Here is a 20,854-nt window from a genome sequence, read left to right on the forward strand (position 1 = left end):
GATGACATGCAATGCCTGGAGTATTTTATGTGGTACTAGTGAACAAAATAAAAAGACCTGCTTGCAAAAATATTTTGTAATGGAAGAAACAATTTATTATACTTAAAAATGTGATACATGTGATATGACTGCTGGATTTTGTTTACCACCCTTCCTCTAACTGTATTGAACAGTTCGTCGGCATTGTCTCTTAATGACATAAACCAGTTTTGGCAAAATTGATCATGAAGTATAGTAGGGGGGGGGGTCAGGAAAAAGCATTTATTATAGTGAGATATAACTTCCATAATTACACACATTAAGAAGATTTTTGTGGCACTGAAAATGGAGAATTAAATATTGCTGACTTAGAAGGAACTTTTGTCCTGTGGCCATTTTCACCATTAACACTTGTGTAATAAAACACTCGCCATGAGTCCCTTAAACTATGTGCTTCCTTTAACTTAATCATGGTTAAGAGATTCCCTTAACCCTATGTCCACTGGGGGGGTCAAATTGACCCCCCCCCCCCCCGTACAAAAATTTTCTGCTGCCGCGCGACCGCCGCTGATCGCGTGATAATTTTTGGTGACTTTTTTTTTCTTTTGAAATAAATTTTGCGAAAATCCGACCACCGGTCGCGAGGTCACGTGACATTTCGTAAGTGCATGTCTGCCCAAAATTTGGCAAAAACCTGCTTTTCCCATACGTTTGTGTGCAAAGCAGCATATTTCATAAATTGCTCTAAAACACAGCTTTTTCAATCTTCTAGGCCATTTAAAAGATGTTATGTGACTTCACATCAACTAATTTTAGATTAGAAAACAAAAAAAAATCTTAAAAACAAGGAAATACATAAGAAATAAAAACAATAGAATACATAAGAAATTCGGAAAACAATACAATACAAAGAAAATGTTTTGAAATTTGAAAATATTACCATATAATCTTGTTGACAATGCTTCTGGGATACTTTCTGCAAAGAATTAGAATCCAATTATAATTTTTGAAGGAAATATTGATATATTTGTGAATTTTATGAAATTTGATGCACCTCATTTGCATAAATTATAATAATTAAAAAAATTAAGAACTTTTGCGAAAAAAATAATGCAGCGACGTTCTTTTCACGTGTCTTCAGGCTTACTTGAATACTTCCAAACTGAAGTTAAATTACATTCAATTAAAACAGAAAACTAAACATTTCAGGTAATAAAGGAAACATTAAACACAATGATAATGTATACATGTACGTAGACTCCATTTGCTTATGAAGAGAGACATTTGTTTAGCCCTTTTGATTGGGGTGCAATAGGTATACATATACAAATCATCAGAAATCTGCAGTTTTGACAGAAACAAAATGCTTCCTACATGTAGTCAGCTCTACTGTCCCAAACTGGATACATCCTTGAGATCTTTGAAGCATCAGCAACAGATATGGAATACATTATTGCATTTGATTGTAATGTTACTTTAGTTTGAAAGTATTCATTTATAATGGAGTCTTGTACACACATTACCAACAAAATATCAGTATGTGGGGGTAACAGTAACTTTGTAAATTGCATTAAAAAGAGTTTTTAAAGGTGAAGAAATAAAATATCATCCTAGATATTTACATGTTATGTTAATACTATACTGACAATTAACATACATAAAAATCAAGTAAAAATATTATTCGTCTGGGGGGCAAAAGCAAGGTTAAAGGAAAGGTCAAAGGTCATAGCACTTTAACTTTCTCCAATAATATGTTTGATACCATTTTTGAATTCCTCTTTGAATTTCATTTTGAATGGTACCAGTTTCACAAAAATTGGTCAACCAGTTCAGACGCATTGTGCCGTTGAAATGGAAGGTCACAACCATTTTTGCCAAAACGAATCAAATAGGGCGGGCCATAGCTCGGAATGGCTTTTTTTTTGTTTCATGGGAAGGTAATGTTAAACTTTATGTGTACCAAATTTGAGCAAATTCTGAGACGGAAGGGTGCAAAATTGCACTTTCATTGGGTGAATTGGCATGGAATGACCCTAGAGCTCCATTATAGATAATTGTATCATACCTTTCTTTGATTTACAGTCCATCACTGGACACCAGAACATAACTGGATTTATTGTCAGTACTTCATAGGTCTTATCGCCATAAACTTTGCCAGTCATGCTCCTGAATCGGTCAAACTCATAAAGGAGAAACGAAGCATCTGTGCTGCAGAGGAGCTTGTTACAATTTTCTGACCATTTTCCATCAGACTTAAGTTCTCTTACTAGTTCTTGGTGGATTTTAGAAGCTGTCACAAGAAAATAAAAATTAGATAAAGGAGTAAGTGAACAGGCTTTGAGCCAGTTTTGTCATTTCGATATCTTTAAAAAATAAACAAAACAAACAAACAAACAAAAAGAAACTAAGGAATATAGGGATTCTTAAATATAAGAAATATACTTTTACACAATACACACACCACTGCTTGTGATACATGTACAGCAGGGACATTGTTTATAAACAGTTTTCCAAATGTAAATCCAGGGGACAATAATTTGATTTGGGCTGGTGTAACTGGGAATTCTGACTCACTTTCATTTGCAAATGCAATAGACCCTATGCATAGAATTTCTGCCCCTACAAGATGCCAGAAAACAATGGTTATATTGAAATGTTGCCTGGTCAACCGATTCCCGGTATCAATGGGTTGTCAACTCTGATGCAAACCAGCGAAATGGTGTACATGACAAGCCATGTCCTCCACGATGGCGGCAATTTCAATTGTAATGCTGTTCCGCATGGTGGAATGCATATAGGGTCTGTAGCGGATACTCCCATAAAAAAAGTCCAATAAAAATTCTGTTAAAAATGAATGGGTCGGCTCATATGGCCTAATATAAATAACAATAGTGGTATATCTATGTGCAATGGCTACCTGATACTGATTTTGGTTGACATGCACAAGCACACTTTACATAGTAGTAAAAACACATGAAATACTGTGGTTACCAGTAGTTTTCTCAAGCCATCACTTCATATGCAAAGGAAGACCCTATGAACAAATCTACTAGACCTTCGTTATCTCATTAAGGCATCAGCATATTTGTGACCATCCACCACAAATCGCTTGTAAAGTCGGCACCGACTTGAGACTAGTTTCTGTTTGTTTTCAGTAGAAGAATTGATTAGGTGTTCTGTACCATAGTGCAATCCCTGGGCATTGTTGATTACGAAGAACGATAAAAGGCAATGGGTGGTAACTGGGTCGGTCATGTATAACATACTTCATTCAATCAATGCAAACAAACGCCCATGGATCACATTATCGTAGAGAACACCTGTTCAATTCTTCCACTGGAAACGAACAGAACCCAGAAACCAGACTCACCTTGGTACCAACTTAACGAGTGATTCGTTGTGGACGGTCACATTTTTGCCATGATCCTCAATAAGGGGCTTTCCCCCTGGAACCCCTGCCAAGTAGCTTTGCCTCCTGGAATGCATAACATTGGACAGAAATTTCATTGCATCTCAGTCCCAACCCCCCCCCCCCCCCCACCAATCAAAATCATCATGTCCTAAGCCTATGTACTTCTCATCATGACTAACACTTTTCACAGTTTATATGAAGCGTGTAATTCTAACAATGTTTTATAAAGGTGAAATATTTGTCTCACAAACATTATCACTAAACTTTATCAACCATTCTTAAACACTTTAGTCAGTTCTTGAAATTTCATTGGTTCCTGGCCGTGTTACATACACATGGCTGCAGCATGTGCACGTCTACGCAATGCGCACACGCGCTGCTCGAACCAATTGGAGCCGCATAGTAATAACGGGACTGATCGATTCTAAAGCCCAGGTAATATTTTGTGTAAAAAATGTAAAAATTGCCTAGTCTAAAAGTTAGTCTATTTTTAAAATTAAAACCAATCTTGAATTGAAGTGTTTAAGAATGAGAATAAAGGTATTGTTTTTAGCTGCTGACTTGCATCTATATATCATATAACAAGCGATCGGATTCCATTATTTTTAGCATAGAACAGAGACTCCAACTCTCCCGTTTTCGACGGGAGATCTCCCGCCGAAAGCCCATTTTTGCACAATCTCCCGTTCTCCCGTTTGAGATTTGATTTCTCCCGCCCTGGCTCTGTGTCTCCCGGTGGAAAGGATTTCTTACTTATTTCTATCGTATGTTGAAAAAACAAGCCTTTGATAGCACCAGAGAACATCTAGAATCCTAGGAACTTCGCGCTTCTCACACATCAACTTGGAGTCTCCCGTTTGCTAGGGGTTTCAGGCGGGAGAATCTCCAGATCAGAAGGCGCTTGGGTTGGAGTCTCTGATAGAACCGTTCGGCTACGCCTCACAGTTCTTGATATCGCCTGTGTTATATGAGACGACAGATGCACGTCAGCAACTAAAAACAATACCTTCATTCTCTAATTGACAATAAGCAGCAACAGTTTTTCAGAAGTAACATTATTAGGCCTACTATTTGGATGTCATTACTCATTAGCAACACCTCTTTTGGCACCTACTATTTAGAGCAAACATGATGCAAACTTAACCCGTTTGAAATCTAAACTAATAAAATCAGAGACTCTCTCTTTGTCTGTTCACGAATAGGCTCCTAAACGATGTACTTTCATACTGAACTGACCCCGTACAATGATAGAACAGGTATCTAAGATGTGCAATGGGTAGGTTAGAGTAGCTCTGGGGTCAATCGTTTACTATGCAAATAACAAAAAAAAATGAATAATAAACAGCTTGGTTGCTATGGCTTGTGCCGAAAGGGTGGGTTGGGTGGTGGCGCGTCGCGTTAATGGGAACACCACCCTTCGTCCAAAGCCCCCCCGGTTTTGCCGAAAGGGTGCGTTGGGAGCGTTGGGTCGCGTCGCGTTGACTGGAACCCCACCCTTCGTCCAAAGCCCCCCCCCCCCGGTTTTGCCGAAAGGGTGCGTTGGTACTTTTTCTTACGTAATATCAAAAGAATTGAATTTATATTTAACCTTCAAACAACCATTTCAAAGAGGCTATCGTCCGGATCGGTTTACACTCTATTACAACTTGGTCTACAGCCAGTTGGTCTAATAGACTGTTTAATATCAGTTGGTCTAATATATACCAGTTGGTCTAGTCATCATTTCGTCCAATTACTGTTTGGTCTAATTGCTATTTGTTGTTTAATATCAGTTGGTTAGATATGAATTCAAAACTCGTCTTTTAACCCTATAAAGCCCAAGGGGGGGGGGGGGGGCACATTGTGCCCCCTACCCGATTTTCATTCGCCACTCCTTCGCCCTTAATTCAGTTTTAACCAAATTTGGTGACTTTTCTAAAAATCTTATTCCAAACATTTTGACATATGATTAAGCTATATTTGATATTGCTGGTTGCCATGGCAACAATAAAACTGACAACCATGTCAGTCAGATTTTGCATATTTTTCTGTTCCAATTCCAATTACCCATATTATAATGTATAAAATGGGCGTTTCTTGGCTGAAATTTGCTGAAGGAGCAAAATGTGAAGTAATTATGGCCCTGAAATGTTCTTCCTATTATTTCCTTTGTTTTTCTGTGACAATGCCATAAAACAGTAGATATAATAGAGGTACTTGAAAATAACAGTATTTTCCAAAGATTGCCATTCTATTTTGTGTCATTTTGATTCCTCCACCCAAGTTATACCTCTAATATCATTTGTTTATCACATTATCAATCTGCAAACTTAAAATTCCGATATTATTGGTATATGAAATATGATAACTATATGCATGTACCTATTCCTAACGATACATCACAGGTCTCATAATGTATTTCTTTATTTTGTTATGAATAGCGCCCCCATGTAGTGACCTTGAGAAATTTCGACCATAAAAAATAATGAGCTTTGACTTGCAAATCATTTGTGGCAAATATGAAAAATATTGGTCTATGATAACACATAGTGGGGATAAAGAAATTATACAGAAAAATCATGTTTTTAGCATATTTCCTATGTATTTCTTTATATTTTGGTGAATAGCGCCCTCTATGTGTCACCATGAAAAAAAAAATCAAGTATGCGGTCATGTAGACTATGAGTTGCTCTACCCATGTGCCGAATGTGACGATGAAACATCAAACAATAACATCAAGATAGCTTGGGCTTTATAGGGTTACATGAGAAAAAGAGAAAAAGTACCAACGCACCCTTTCGGCAAAACCGGGGGGGGGGGGGTTTGGACGAAGGGTGGGGTTCCAGTCAACGCGACGCGATCCAACGCTCCCAACGCACCCTTTCGGCAAAACCGGGGGGGGGGGGGGGGCTTTGGACGAAGGGTGGTGTTCCCATTAACGCGACGCGCCACCACCCAACCCACCCTTTCGGCACAAGCCGGTTGCTATGCGGTCCTACACATGGATTACGCGTTGCAACATCAGGGTCATGTTATACGCGCGATGACGGTGATGCTCGCGTCAGACGCGAATGCACGGTAACTGCGGCGACGCGTTCACTGTGCACAGTGGCCATGGCCACTGCGAAGCACGGGTACCCGCTAGTTATAATAAAATTGTACATCATGACTTGTTATGTGGAGCAACACTACGGATAATATTTCTTGTTAGGAACGCAAACTAGAGCAACTGTTCTCCAAGCAGAAGTGTCTGAGCATTGAACCAGATAGCCACGAGTGTATATGTTTATGCAGCTGTCATTTGTATGACGCACCTCTTGACCCCCGGGAAAAGTGCGTCATGGTCGCGTCAAGTACCACCAATTTGATGATGCGTGGTACCGTCACGGGAGCAAAATGTCCGTCACATACTGACCCATTATGTGCGTCATAGTCGGTCATTTAACCAGAGTGTGTCAAAAGGTTCGTTAATATACTAATGATGCACAGGATAGAGTGCGTTAGTGTAGGCGTAGTGCACTCGAGGGTATTTACAATTGGGAAACATGCACTCAGTACATTGTAAATACCCGAGAGTGAGCTACGCCTACACTAACGCCACGAAATAATCCTGTGCATCATTTGTTTTATAAAATGGGTCGAAAATTCGAAAACTAACATCATTTTTCAGCGTTTTTCACGTACCTTTGTGGATCAAGACGTCCGAAGATGTTCGTCCCAAACTTTTACGCACGTCGCACTCGCGGAAGTCCCGCACATACAGTATAAGTATAATGGGGGGTTGGGTTTCCGGACACCCGCATGAAAACTTACTTATTTTACATAGAATATGCACCCTTTACCTTAAAGACTTGATATAGACTTCTCATATAGGCCTACTAGACAACATACTCTGAAAACGGCGTGAGAATTAACCTGCTAAATCGTTGGATTTGCTCTTCAAAGTGACTCCATGTACGTGTCCGGTCCCATAACGCTTGGTCTACTGTACTGTACAAAGTGTACGTATAGTACAGTATACGTACGTACGCCACATATGTTATGCACAAGGGAAGACAGGCCGGCCGGCCGGCAGCCCGAACTAGAAGTTGTTTACAGGATTGACGGCGCGTACGCGTATGCACGCAATTCATCAAAGGAGCCGCCGCGCGCACAGACGATCGGCAATCTACCATAGGATTACAGGCAGTGCAGTTGTACTGAAGTAAAGGAAGGAGGTGTGTCTCATTTCAGCGCTTCCTATTGGCTACATTCTTGAACCCATTTTATAATAGGACCGTCATGTAATTTTGCGAGGCTTCTTGCATGGTATCCCTCCGTAACAGAATAAAACAAACTCGCGATCGCGAGCCGGGCAAATTCACCGGCTCCTGAAAACGCGAAACTGACACAATTTTCATTCAGTTTTATTATAACATACTGATACTCACTTCATTCTCGTATGTCTTCTTTTTCTATCTGATGTCAGACTAAAGGTCTTTTCAGAAGGTTTGAGCACAAATTTGCTCAAAAAACCACACTACCAAACACGATTTGTGATTAAAATCATTACATACAGCCCGCGGCATCGCGAAGCTCGCTATCCTTCAATCGCATTCACTGCTGTAGTGTAGCATCGACCGACCGTCGACCGTGAAATCTGCTGCAAAACCATGTGCGTGATGTGGACCGTGTTGTACATGTATACAGTACAGGCGTACAGTACAGGCGTACATACACGTGTACAGAAGACGAGGCATGGCAGAGCAGAGGCCAGGCCGCGATTATTTTTTCCGTAACCCTAACCTGCCGATCGACACACAAACGATTATGGAACTACTGAGAGTCTTATTCATATTTATGAACAAAATATTTACGTCGATGTAGGGCAATTTGTTAATCAGTTGCAATACTGACAGTCTATTATTAACTTAAAATAGTAAATTCTATTCAAACACTAGCCATATAAACCATGTACCTAACTTAGGGTTTAATAAGGTTCGTGTTTAAATATAGGCAGGGGCTTCAATCAAGCTGTTTTCGAATCGGGGAAGGGGAGGCGGGAGGTTACGGAAAAAAAATTACTGTGGCCATGCCAGGCCGTAGTTTCGCGAAACTAGATATAATAGTTCGAGGACATGCCATAGCAACGTGTAGGCCTATATATCAAAACACGCGTTTCTATGGGATGTCCATGAACTAGGGAACGGTTTTGAGAAATTCGAAGTCATTCGAAGTTGAAGTGGTCTTTTCCTATGCATTTTTAGGTGATCCGAGTATCCTCTCGAATCACCTTCTGTATCTGTACGGATTCTTTCTTTCTTTCTTTCTTCTTCTTCTTCTTCTTTCTTTCTTTCTTTATTTCTCCCCAAAAAGTTGTGCAGAGGTTAGCTCAGAAAGTGATATGCCTATCAAGTTCATACTTATACCATGTATGTATCGTGTCCCAAAGACGACAGATCTAGTTATTTTTTGTTGTTGTTCATATCTCAAAAATTCGATTTCTTATTTTTTTTTCAACTGGTATTTGGGAGTCTTGTAATATATTTAAAATGTTGATAGAAATTTCTGAATATATTCAGAAAGTACGCCTAGGCGCCTACTGTTTGGATAAACGGTAAACATAGTCTACGTTCGATACGAAGAAATCATTACGTCTTTCACTTGAGGAAAAACATACAAAACAAACAAACAACCAAAAAACACGTACGAACGAATGTTGATAGCCAAAACCAGGGAGGTGGAAGAAAGACCTCCCTGGCCAAAACTTTGATAAGTAATAAGCAGTTATGATGAGCGTGAACTGAAATTAATTGTCACGATTTTGCTGTCTAACCAGGTGATGACTGCATCTCATTGAACCTACTCGTAGTGAATTTCTCTGGGCATACGAGACCTTTTTATTTCTGTGATTGCATTTTTAATTGACTGATTAATCGATCTTTTTTTTTTTTAGTGTTCAGGGAACATAAGATATTCGATCAAGTACACTATATTCGACTGTTTGATGTCTCCTACTATGCGCCAAAAGAAAGGCTATAGAATCACGATATTTTTGCAATGATTCCTTTAATTCAACTAATGAGCTGGTTCTTCGATCGATATTTCCAGGATATTTACACGCTGTTTATTCCAGCGCGCGCATTCTTTCGTCTGGCACGCACCTGGGTGTGGCACCTGCTTTTGTGGAAATTTCCACAAGGGGAGAGAGGTGGGGTGTCAAGTTTCTTATCGAGCCGAAGAGACTGCATGTAACACAATCTCTTCGCTCTGATTTATTGTCATTCGTGCTTTCCCCTTATTCTTTGCTGATGTTGGTAAAATCAGACAACTTGTCTAAAATTTGTCACAAATTTTCTTTAGGTATGGAAGAAGAGAAAGGGGAAAGGAAAAGAGAAAAAAAGAGGAAAGAAGAAGAAGGCCAAGGGGAAGGAAGAACCTGGGGTGTTAAGTTGGATTGACATTTTCGGGGGAATTGGCGACTGTGACCTCTAAAGTCTCTAACAACATGTTAGAGGTCATTTTTAGTGTTTGGGTTAACTGGGGGGGGGGGGGGGGGAACATTTCTGATGGGGGAAATGCCTCATAACCCCCCCCCCCCCCCACCCTCTCACTCTCTCTCTCTCTTTAACTTATGTGAATTTTAACACTTCAATCTATCTTTTAGGCCCGTGAAGATTAAACCTAGCAGAATTAGATTATTATCCATAATCATATAGATCTAGGCCTTACAAAGAAATACAGTGTCACTCACGTCGTTACAAGTCGCGACGACGTGGAATCGGGGAAATCTCCACCGACTCCCGTCCTCAGATTTAGAAGACGACCCGAGGGTAAGAATTTGAGACGTCACCTCGTACTAAGCTTGACGTTCGGTCTGGCGTTAGAAAGCTGCCTAATGCAATGAAAAACCCCCACCCCATTCCTAAATAATCCAAACTGCCTTTAGAGCCACGTTCTATTACAACCACAACACACAAAAAAATGTAAATAAAAACAAACACAAAACAATAAATAAATATATATTTTTTTAAATTGTTCCAAATTCGAATAGACTAATAGTAATATAAATCTTAGGGCTTACCTTTATATCAGATGCCATGTACATGGCTTCCTGTGTTATCTTGTTCCGGTAACATGTGGGTTATGAAATTATAATCATCATGATTTAAAAAAAAAAAAAAAATTGATCAAATGGAATTATAAACACTTTAAAATTAAAGAAATCGCGTAAATCAGAAATAATTTGTTTTATGTGTTTATCATTAATAATGATCAAGTCACTTGGTCTAATATCTAAATGAGACTCCATGAGTTTCTTCAGCAGTGGGCTCGCTTTTGACGACATATTTTTGTATCTTGACTCGACTCGACTATACAGTATTCGACTTGAGAAAAAGAATGAAGATGGCGTATCGATATCTCTTGTGAATATCGATACAGACCTCATTTTAACTTTCAACCAATGAAACAGCCGCAAATTTGCAAAGAATCGTTTTTCAAGTAGTTCAAGTTTTGACACGTCCGGCGCACCATGAATCGAAATGACGTCATCTCTTAGTTTGTTTGGGTTTTATCCTTCGATCTCTAACCACTGGATATAGCATAGTACCAAAGACGCTTAATTGAAAAGACTGGGAACTGCGCGATTTTCATGTACAAAACAAATGGACAGCGCGCGGTCATCAAGCGTGCTAATTAATTCATACGCGGGTATACTCAGTCGCACTTGGTGGGTAGTTTCTCAGTTATAGTGGTACGCAATTATACTAATGATGCACAGGATAGAGTGTGTTAGTGAAGGTGTGGCGCGCTCGAGAGTATTGACAATGGTGCGACATGCACGAGGCGCAGCCGAGTGCATGTTTGCAACCGTTGTCAATACTCGAGAGTGAGCCGCACCTTCACTAACGCCACGAAATAATCCTGTGCATCATTAGATTTATAAAATGGGTCGAAAACTAACAGCATTATTCACGTACCTTTGTGGGTCAATACCAGTCAGCTACATGTAGCACTCGCTCAAAAGTCAAGGTGTCCGAAGATGTTCGTCCCAAACATTTACGCACGTCGCACTCGGAAATCCCGCACACTATAAGTACTGTACGTACGTATAAGAGTATACGTACGCCACGTACTGTTATGCACAAGAAAGGCCGCCGGCTGTTGTGGCAGCCCGCGGCCCGAACTAGAAGTTGTTTACAGGATTGACAGCGCGTATAGTAGCGCGTGACGCACTTGTAACAACTGATTGAGTGCGCACTGCTAGTGTAAAACATTGTGACGTACATCAGGCCAGGGAGGTGGAAGAGAGACTCTTCTTAGTGCTTACCTGAAGAAAATAATGCACGCACACGTGACTCATTTCAGCGCTTCCACTTGGCTACATTCTTGAACCCATTTTATAATATACTAATGATGCACAGGATAGAGTGTGTTAGTGAAGGTGCGGCGCGCTCGAGAGTGTTGACAATGGTGCGACATGCACGAGGCGCAGCCGAGTGCATGTTTGCAACCGTTGTCAATACTCGAGAGTGAGCCGCACCTTCACTAACGCCACGAAATAATCCTGTGCATCATTAGTTTTATAAAATGGGTCGAAAACTAACAGCATTATTCACGTACCTTTGTGGGTCAATACCAGTCAGCTACATGTAGCACTCGCTCAAACGGTGTCCGAAGATGTTCGTCCCAAACATTTACGCACGTCGCACTCGGACTACTCGGAAATCCCGCACACTATAAGTACTGTACGTTCGTATAAGAGTATACGTACGCCACGTACTGTTATGCACAAGAAAGGCCGCCGGCTGTTGTGGCAGCCCGCGGCCCGAACTAGAAGTTGTTTACAGGATTGACAGCGCGTATAGTAGCGCGTGACGCACTTGTAACAACTGATTGAGTGCGCACTGCTAGTGTAAAACATTGTGACGTACGTCAGGCCAGGGAGGTGGAAGAGAGACTCTTCTTAGTGCTTACCTGAAGAAAATAATGCACGCACACGTGACTCATTTCAGCGCTTCCACTTGGCTACATTCTTGAACCCATTTTATAATATACTAATGATGCACAGGATAGAGTGTGTTAGTGAAGGTGCGGCGCGCTCGAGAGTATTGACAATGGTGCGACATGCACGAGGCGCAGCCGAGTGCATGTTTGCAACCGTTGTCAATACTCGAGAGTGAGCCGCACCTTCACTAACGCCACGAAATAATCCTGTGCATCATTAGTTTTATAAAATGGGTCGAAAACTAACAGCATTATTCACGTACCTTTGTGGGTCAATACCAGTCAGCTACATGTAGCACTCGCTCAAAAGTCAAGATGTCCGAAGATGTTCGTCCCAAACATTTACGCACGTCGCACTCGGAAATCCCGCACACTGTAAGTACTGTACGTACGTATAAGAGTATACGTACGCCACGTACTGTTATGCACAAGAAAGGCCGCCGGTGTAGCGGCAGATAGCGTTCCGCGGCGTTTTTTGTTCTAGAACAGTATCCGCCGGCAGTTATCGTTTCAATCGGCAGTTATCGTTCCGACATGGGCTGAAATCTGCCGCGATTAGTGACGGCAGATACTGTACAGCGGCGGATTTTGTACGTACAGGCTACTACGTTGTAATAGCGTTGCTTAACCTGCCGCGTGCACGTGATCTTCGTCAGGGACTGTGTCGAAAGAGTTCCGCGCTGCGCGGATTAGGTTCCAAGTGGCTACTGCAGCCATTTTAGTAAGCAAAATGCTGCATGAATCGTCACGAGATGGAGTGAATTCTGCCTCCCTATGAATACACAACAGGGCGGACTTATTCCTCTCTTTGAATACGTTACAGGGACTCACGGTTGACATTTTTATAATCTGTTGATATTTTTATAATCTGCGGACATTTTAGTAGGCAAAGTGCTGCATTCACCTAGGCATGATACCTGCACCATGTGCACTGGAGTGAATTCTGCCTCCCTTTCATTTTCTCGTTTGAGGGGGAGCCGAGGGGAGGGGGTGGGGGAGGGAGGGGGAGGGATCATAATGCTATTCAAAAGCATATATCTATAAGATAATTTCTCGCATGGCTACGAAAAAAAAAAGATACGTGCGGACCAGAGCTAGCTGTTGTAACCTCGGAATACCGGTCTGGAGTGTAAGTGGAGGCAGCGAAACAGCAGCAGCGAGGGGCGGAAGCAGCAAATATAGAGTTATTGTACGTGAAACTCGAAATGGAAGCAGCGAACAAGCAGGGGCGCATTGGCAGAATCAGCGAAAAGAAGAAACCACAGTGAGAAGCAACGATAGTAACGATACCTGCGCTTCAGAACAGTATCCGCCAGTGTTAGGACACGATCTGCCGGCGGATACTGTTTTAGAACAAAAAAAAACGCCGCGGAACGCTATCTGCCGCTACACCGGCTGTTGTGGCAGTCCGCGGCCCGAACTAGAAGTTGTTTACAGGATTGACAGCGCGTATAGTAGCGCGTGACGCACTTGTAACAACTGAGTGCGCACTGCTAGTGTAAAACAATAGCCGGGTTCACACGTACAAATTAGCGGGATGACGATCGCGATGCTCATCCCGAGTTTTTTGGCGAGCGTCCACACGTACCAAATTAGCGGGATGGCGATCGCGATCGGTAGGCCTATCCCGCTAATTTGGCGAGCGTCCACACGTACCGAATTATCCCGCTAATTGCCGATAGAGACAACAACAAAGCCTGCAAACTGGGTCACACAGCGCCCTTCTCTAGCCGGGTTCACACGTACAAATTAGCGGGATGACGATCGCGATGCTCATCCCGAGTTTTTTGGCGAGCGTCCACACGTACCAAATTAGCGGGATGGCGATCGCGATCGGTATCCCGCTAATTTGGCGAGCGTCCACACGTACCGAATTATCCCGCTAAGTGCCGATAGAGACAACAACAAAGCCTGCAAACTGGGTCACGCACCGCCCTTCTCTATCACTGCTTGCGCGCACTTACCTTTGTCCATTGTCTTTTACGCGTCAGTGGTGTGGTTCGCGCGCTGTTGTTATTGTTCTCCAAAGAGGTGAAGGACCTCTTCGCAGAGGCCTCGCTGTTGTGATGTGCGCATTGCATGATGGGATGTAAAAACTCGAGATTGTAATCCCGACCGTTCACACGTACCAGCGCGCGGCCAATTATCCCGCTAATTGACGAACCAGCGCAAGATTTCTTGGGATTAGCATCGCGATGCTTATCCCGCTAATTTTCGGGTTTTTTCTGTCCACACGTGCAAAAAACTAGGGATGACGATCGCGATGCAAATCTCGAGATTTGTATCCCGCTAATTGGTGTACGTGTGAACCCGGCTTCTGTCACTGCTTGCGCGCACTTACCTTTGTCCATTGTCTTTTACGCGTCAGTGGTGTGGTTCGCGCGCTGTTGTTGTTGTGCTCCAAAGAGGTGAAGGACCTCTTCGCAGAGGCCTCGCTGTTGTGATGTGCGCATTGCATGATGGGATATAAAAACTCGAGATTGTAATCCCGACCGTTCACACGTACCAGCGCGCGGCCAATTATCCCGCTAATTGACGAACCAGCGCAAGATTTCTTGGGATTAGCATCGCGATGCTTATCCCGCTAATTTTCGGGTTTTTTCTGTCCACACGTGCAAAAAACTCGGGATGACGATCGCGATGCAAATCTCGAGATTTGTATCCCGCTAATTGGTGTACGTGTGAACCCGGCTATTGTGACGTACGTCAGGCCAGGGAGGTGGAAGAGAGACTCTTCTTAGTGCTTACCTGAAGAAAATAATGCACGCACACGTGACTCATTTCAGCGCTTCCAATTGGCTACATTCTTGAACCCATTTTATAAATCCAATTAATGTACAATACAAATGGACGCGTGCGCAATCACCCATATATTGCGCAGTGAAACTTAATCATGGCAAGGCGCGTGATCAATAAATTCGACGCAACTGATTGGTGATTGATGCGCTTATTTCTTTTGTCACTGATTGTGTTTTGGCGTATTGTGGCATTGCCTATTTTTCATGTACACGAATTAATCCTTATTTTTCTAAAATATTTTGTTACGATTCAAGCACTTTATATCACAAAAATCGTGTATAATTTTAAAATCTTTTAAAGATAATATTAACACCATTTATCTTATAAATAATCAATGCTTGCGGGCGGACTGAGTTGTGTTCTTAGCTCTGTGATTATAGTTCTGCCCGATCAGTCAGGCGCAAGATCGATTTACCGATCTTATGGAAAAGAATGGTTTTTGGCTGTTTTCAATCACCCGCCGCGTGATGGCGTAGAGATCGTGCTACATAGACTCTACGCAGTCGTTTATTCAAAACAACCAAAAACATCAAAATTATTAATCGATCTGCACGCAAGAATGATAGGAGTTGCGTATACGTGAACGGGTGACATGGTAACTTCATTCTCACACACACACACACACACACACACACAAACACACACACATGCACAGAATATTTCTCAGTATAGTTTCTTTTTGAAGGTATTGCAGTTTTGTTACGTTATTAGTAGTATACACACACGCACACACACACACACACATACATACATACATACACACAAACACACATATTTTTAGTGTCTCAATATGTAGCGCTTTTATTCTAAGACAATGCAGTTCCATTTCGCGATTACTATGGTCCAAAAACTACCTGGCCTGATGTGCATGCTTGGTGGGGGGGGGGGGGGGGGGGGGGGTCAAGCAGGAGAAGCAAACCCCATAATTTGAAAACCAAACAGGGTGTTGACCCATACGCAGAGCGGGAGATGTTTTTAGTACCGTTTTAGAATGTTTTCCCCTGCTCGTTTGTCATAATTCAATTGCATATCTTGGTATATAAGAAATCAAAACAAGAACAATTACATAATCTTACCCCCCGGTTCAATAGAGGGGTTTCGTAATGTCAAATTTTATGCACACACCTTTGTTAAATTTCGATAAGCAAACATTTGTTCACCTGATAACAAACAATAACATTGTAATGGATGGAATGATCGTCACCCGCTGTGAATGTTGCTATAGGTTTGACAAGCTACAATGTTTGTCCGACTTGGCAATACTAATGTATGCAGTTCGCCTTCTGACTATTGTGATGTGGTTGTATTTGACAGGTGAATACATAGTTTGTCTACATTACCAAATCATCTATTCTGCTCCACCCCCCCCCCCTTCTACTCTATGTCTCTGAGCTTCACGATAAGATGTTACATTGATAAACATTAGCGAGTTGCAACCCAACTGATAACAAACAATACCCTTACCAGATTGCGTTATTTGACAAAGCGCCTGTTCGAACACGTCTATAAGGAACGGTTCGTTCAAATCTTCAAAAATATCGAGCCTAATTACGTATTCCAGTGGAAATTCTCAAAAATGTCATGGCTCATTTTCTTTTATATTAACAGAGAAGTATCATTATGTATTCTTCATGATTCATGCGCTTTGTAAAAAATATTGAGCCATGACATTTTCCGTAAATATTTTTTGAAAAACGGTACTGCAAACCAAACATTTGTTGGCCATAGGTATAACACGCAACGCATCGCAAAGCATGACGGGACTAAGGTTTATGTATTATTCATCAGGCCCCAAAACAACCATAAACCGTTCTTTTGGGGAAGAACGGTATTTCGATCTTGTGCCTGACTGCCGATTGCGGTCCAAATGTGCTTGCTCCATGCATACTGCACGCTTTCCTATCTTGTTAACTCTTTGATAGTACCAAAGATATTAGAGTTAACAAGATAGGAAAACGCACAGAATGTACGGAGCAAGCACATTTGGACCTCATTTGGGGAAGGGAGAAGAATTAAAGTGGAATTTTGTGAGAAGTTAACCCGTTGAAGACGAGTCCCGGGTATAATCGGGCTGGGGTCATAAGAATTGCGTGTAATAGCAAAATCAGCTCGTCTTCAACGGGTTAATGGAACTTAGTAGGGTGGAACATCCTATTACCGGACGCTTTTCTTTGTGGCTTTGAATTCCGTACTCATAGAGTGAAATTTCGGCTAAAAACAACACCACTTATTCACAGACTCATGGAAATTACGAATTCAGCCAACTTACGTCATTTCTTCGTTCCAGTTTTTAGAAAATATGCTTCAAACATACCCCTCTAAAAATAGTGGTTTTTTGCGCGGTGCAAAATCGCATTGTATTACCGGACGCTATTTTCGTAATCGAATAATCGAGGTCTTTCGCACCTAATCCTTGCACCAGAATCACAATTCATCCCACAAATCACCATACACATTCTCACCGAGCGGATGACACACAAAAAAATCTGCAAATGAAGCTCAAATTTCGTATTTTACAGTAAAATGTCTGCCGTCTTGACCATTTCGAACAGTTCACGCAATAAAACCTTGTGAGAAATCGACAACTGGTTAGAGTATACGTGCTTTGTCTATGGGAGCTGCACGCGCGGGTGATGAGTTGCGTGCCCCTTAGCGCACAACTATTCCGCATCGTTCGCGTTTGAGGACGATAGCTACAATTTTTCCGATATTGATCAGTGAACTTTTGGTTCTAATAGAATCTTCAGCATTTTTCCTGTATGTGAGTGGGATTTCATAGAATTTCAGTCGCGAAATGTGATTCAAACATGCATAAATATTAACTATAAACAAGGTACGGGTCACTCAACTATAAATTTGAGGTAAAATGTGAATTTTTTCGTTTTTTTTTACATTTTTATGTGGCGTTTTTTGCGATTTCGGTCCACACAAAGTTCTGTGAGGCTAATCTACGAAGTCTCGCGCGTACAGAATGTCATTAGTACGCAAAAATGTGCGTGTCCGGTAATACCATGGTGTCCGGTGACACCATGCTTGCCCCTACAATTTTATGTGACTTTGTGAACCTTTGCGCAATTTTGCATAACTTTGTGAAAAGTTAATGTAACTTTGTACAACTTTGCGCAATTTTTTGCAACTTTGTGAGAAGGTCATGCAACTTTGTACAACTTTGCACATTTTTGTGCAACTTCGTGAGAAGTTTATGCAATTTAGTGCAACTTTGTACAATTTTGCGCAATTTAGTGCAACTTTGTACAATTTTGCGCAATTTTTAGTGCAACTTTGTACAATTTTGCGCAATTTAGTGCAACTTTGTACAATTTTGCGCAATTTAGTGCAACTTTGTACAATTTTGCGCAATTTAGTGCAACTTTGTACAATTTTGCGCAATTTAGTGCAACTTTGAGAAAAGTTTGTGCAACTTTGTACAATTTTGCGCAATTTAGTGCAACTTTGAGAAAAGTTTGTGCAACTTAGTACAATTTTGCGCAATTTAGTGCAACTTTGAGAAAAGTTTGTGCAACTTTGTACAATTTTGCGCAATTTTGTGCAACTTTGTGAAAAGTTTATGCAACTTTGTACAACTTTGCGCAATTTTGAGCAACTTTGTGAAAAGTTTATGCAATTTTGTACAATTTTGTGCAACTTTGGTCAATTTTGTCAATTTTTGGCAACTTTTGTCAATTTCCACTGTGACATGGGGCCTTTTATGACGTAACAAAGGCTTCTATATTGGGAAATCTGGCAACTTTCAGCACACAATGCTATTGTAATGTATAATAGTTGTGTATTATTTCCAGAGAGGTACTCGCAGTAAAAGATGAGCTCGTACAACATCAAGTTCTTCGTTCTGAAGAGAGCTATTGCTCCTTTATTGAAACGCAATGTGTATAGCCGGTGTATAGAGAAGGGAGCAACTCAGGAGAGCGGTCCTTTCTCAATCACCGTCTGACAAGCTCTCTTGAGTTGCTCCCTTCTCTATACACCGGCTATACACATTGCGTTTCAATAAAGGAGCAATAGCTCTCTTCAGAACGAAGAACTTGATGTTGTACGAGCTCATCTTTTACTGCGAGTACCTCTCTGGAAATAATACACAACTATACATTACACTATAAGTACGTATGGATGGAAATCACTGATATCTCTACGGAAGAATAAGATCAGTGGTGAAAACGATTGGCATGCTTGGCGGAGATCTGCGCTCTCAGAGTGCTTTTCTAGTTAAGACTGTTGTGACTCCATTTCTTGAACCTCCTTACTTTGGTCGGAGCAAGCTTTATGCATTTTATGTTGCTTTGAAAATGAATGCGTGCCAATCAGTAATATTGGGGGAAAAAAAGAAAGGATATTCAATGTACCATGAAAAATTATGAGGAAACTCCGAACTATGAGTTTACTCTAACACAGCAAAAGCTCCCTAAAAGAGGGTGTACCCCCCCCCCCCCCCGCAATTCAAGAGCCACCATGAACTCTTTTAACGTTATCGACGTGGAGTGGTCGTCCTACAGCTGGATGAAGCTGACGGACGGGCAATGTCCCCCATTTTGAGTCCCCCAAGAAATGAGCGCTGACCCCAGCCCGGGGCCCGCCCACTAAACGGAATTTCACTGCAAAATTAATTCACATTATATACACAGGGCGAAGTTGCTTAGAATATTGTCCACCCATCAACAATGTAGCGCTTGGAAAAATTGACACGTGAGAGAAGGAAAGTGTGTTTTGGAAGGTTCCAGATTTACGGAGAGTGGAAAGTGTTTATAGTACTTATGCCAGGCCAAGTTACGTGCAATATTTGTTTTATAAAATTGTGACATGAATGCATTTCCCAGCGGTCACTTTCGCTGGCTAGATTCCCAGGCCAGCGCCAGCTCCACTTACAACCAGAAGTGCTGTTTGTAATACACTGGAAATGCAGAAGAGCTGTCTTTGTTACTACAGACTTGTAGGTCTATGTTGTTACCCCCGGTTGTTATCAACGCCCAGTAAGTGTGCGTTTAGACCGTTCGCATACAGGCGTACATAAGCTCTCAACCAGCCATAACCACTGAACTGGCTAGAACACCACGGTGGGACAACATATAGGGCTGCAATAACATAATTATCGTATAATAGTAATAATAATAGTGGCTACTTGTATAGCGCACAGGTCCACTTTTCAGTGCTCATGGCGCTTCAAAAATGAAAAGATATCATATATTTACATGCATATACATATTTAAACATTTCAACAATAAGAAAATGGTAAACAAAAAATACAGCTCTATGGGACAACATCAGAGTTAACCTTTTGTCAAGGCCCTCTCGCTGTATGGTGAAGAGAGCCCAGCCGAGTGGGGTTGCGCTGTCGCGCCTGGCTGGCCGGGCTCGCTTCGCTCAGCTGAGCTCAGAGAACTCTAGCTTCGCTCGCCCGTTACACCGAGAGGGCCTTGACAAAAGGCTATCTCGAAGCACGCTCGTTGTGCATGTATCGCATACAGTAGCGTCCCATCCAGGTACTAGTACTATCGATGGTAAGTAAATGCTAGAGCTCAGTGGACATCGCGCATCTGGCGGCCATCTTGTAAGCGTGGCCGCGTGAGGAACAATCTATGTGTGATCAATTCTCTGATTGGTGTTATTTCACTTGTATACACTACATTTCTGTGTAGCCTACAAAGTTTGTTGTTCTAATTCATCTCATCTTTCTAGGGCACA

Source organism: Diadema antillarum, unplaced genomic scaffold (genome assembly GCF_040938485.1).
Source record: "Diadema antillarum isolate AM-2024a unplaced genomic scaffold, OU_Dant_1.0 scf00000112, whole genome shotgun sequence".
Lineage (NCBI taxonomy): Eukaryota > Metazoa > Echinodermata > Echinoidea > Diadematoida > Diadematidae > Diadema > Diadema antillarum.